The sequence below is a fragment of the Phodopus roborovskii genome, unplaced genomic scaffold (assembly GCF_943737965.1).
Source record: "Phodopus roborovskii unplaced genomic scaffold, PHOROB, whole genome shotgun sequence".
Lineage (NCBI taxonomy): Eukaryota > Metazoa > Chordata > Mammalia > Rodentia > Cricetidae > Phodopus > Phodopus roborovskii.
In genome coordinates, this window is record NW_026126564.1 from 599,294 (window position 1) to 601,653 (window position 2,360).

At 41.6% G+C, this 2,360-nt stretch overlaps 1 pseudogene; it reads left to right on the forward strand.

Moving 5' to 3' along the window:
- Positions 1 to 697: 697 nt before the first annotated feature.
- LOC127235094 (60S ribosomal protein L6-like) lies at positions 698 to 1,595 on the forward strand (annotated as a pseudogene).
- Positions 1,596 to 2,360: the final 765 nt, after the last annotated feature.

Consider the following 2,360-nt stretch of genomic DNA (forward strand, 5'->3'; position numbering starts at 1 on the left):
TGGGCTAATACAGAAGAGGCTCACATATATATTCCCCATGTATGTGAAAAGAAGGATGTAAATGTTTCTTTTTTCTTTAAGACATATACAGAAAAGAAAAGCATGGATTTAGGTCCTGTGCAGTGCTTTCTATTACGTGTGTATTTGTAAATATCCAGTTTTATATGGTATCCACATGTACACACACACACACACACACACTTATAATATAAAACTAAAGCAAAGAATGGAAATGTGTGTGAATTTTATTTTCATTTTCCTCCATTATGTATCCATGATTATTCTGTTAAGTTCTTCACAATTACTGGCTCAGGATGTTGATGAAGAAGCAGGGGCATGTTTCACTGAACTTACAAAGTACAAACAATATGGATTATGTCCACATAATGTGGATATAGGATCAGATAGTGACTTGCTACTTCAAAGGATGACAGCGAATCAGCCCCATGTTAAGAATTATGTGATCCAGAATGGGAAAAAAAAAAAAAAAAAGATTCTCAGTAATCAGTAAGATAGCAGAAATGTTGTACCATGTTGAACAGTACCAATATAAAATATTTAATTTGTTTCTTGTAGTATTGTGTAGTCATGGTAGGATGCATGTGTGAGTGTGTGTGTGTGTCCGCGCGAGCATGTGTGTATGGTGTTTTTTCCATGTTTTAAAAAATTGTATGGTCGCTCTTTCCCATCTTGCAAGATGGCAGGTGAAAAAGCTCAGAAGCCCGACAAAAAAAGAGAGAGAGAGAAAAAAAAAACAAAAAAACTGCAGCCGAGAAGGCTGGTGGTGATGCTACAGGGACTCCTGCTGCTGATGCAGCCAAAAAGGGTGAGCCTAAGGTTGAAAATTCCAAGAAGGGGAAACCGCATTGCAGCCAGAACCCTATCTTGGTTAGAAAAATTTTCAGGTACTCTCTATCTGCCATGTATTCCGGAAAGGCCCTTTACAAAAGAAAATACTGAGCTGCAAAAACTAAGGTTGAAAAGAAGAAGAAAAAGGAGAAGGTTCTTGCTACTGTCACCAAACCAGTTGGTGGTGGCAAGAATGGTGGTACTCAGGTGGTTAAGCTTCGAAAAATGTCGTGGTATTACCGGACTAAAGATTTTCCCGGAAGCTGCTGAGCCATGGCAAAAAGCCCTTTAGTCAGCATGTGAGAAAGCTTCAAAACGGCATCACTCATGGGACTGTCTTGATCACCCTCACCGGGTGCCACAAAGGCAAGAGGGTGGTTTTCCTGAAGCAGCTGGGTAGCTGCTTGCGACTGTTGATGGGATATTTTGCCCTCAACAGAGTTCCTCTGGGAAGAACACACAAGACATTTGTCATCTCCACCTCTACAAAAGTTATCAGCCAAGTTAAGAACCCCCAACACCTGACTGATGCTTGCTTCAAGAAGAAGCAGCTGGGCAAGTCCAGGCACCAGGAGGGTGAGATCTTCCACAAAGAGAAGGGAAAATACGGGAGTACAGAGCAGGGCAAGGCATTCAGAAAACCTTGGCCTTGCCCAAAATCAAAGCTGTTTCTCAGCTTCAGGGCTACCTGTGGTCTCAGTTCTCTCTGACAAAGTGAGATGTATCCTCACAAACTGGTTTTCTAAATTGCTATCAACCTAATTAAACAGCTTCACACACACACACACACACACACACACACACACACACACACACACACATACACATATATATATATATATATATTTATACATATATTGTATGGTCTTCATGATGGAGAAACCCACAGACACAGCTGACTTGAGCAACTGGGAGCTCAAAGACTCCAGACTGACAGCTGGAGAACCTTCACAAGACCAAACCAGGCCCCCTGAATGTGGGTGTCAGTTAACAGCTTAGGCAGTCTATGAGGCCAGTGGCAGTAGACCCAGTATTCATCCCCAGTGAACAAATGGGCTTTGGGAGCCCATTCCCTATGGAGGAATACTCTCTCAGCCTAGACACAAGGGGGAAGGCCTAGGCCCTGCCCCAAATAATGTGACAGACTTTGGTGATCCCCCATGGGAGGCCTCATCCTCTCTGAGGAGTGGATGGTGCATGAGATGGGGATATGGTAAGGGAAATTGGAAGACAAGATTCAGAGGGAACTGGGATTGGTTTGTAAAATAAGATGTTTATTAGTTTAAATAAAAATTATTTTAAAAAATAATGAAAAATGTTATGGTCTTCATTCATCTGTCTTGTCCCTCAAAAACCCAAACTCAAATTCAAGGTATAATTCATAACTAGTTCACTGTGTGTATTTTGCCAAAAATCGGGAACCTAAATCATTTATCTGAAGAGAGATGACTCAGAGGCCAAGGTAGGTGTGTCTGAAATGTGACAATGGTTGGTCTTTTGCAGTATGATCA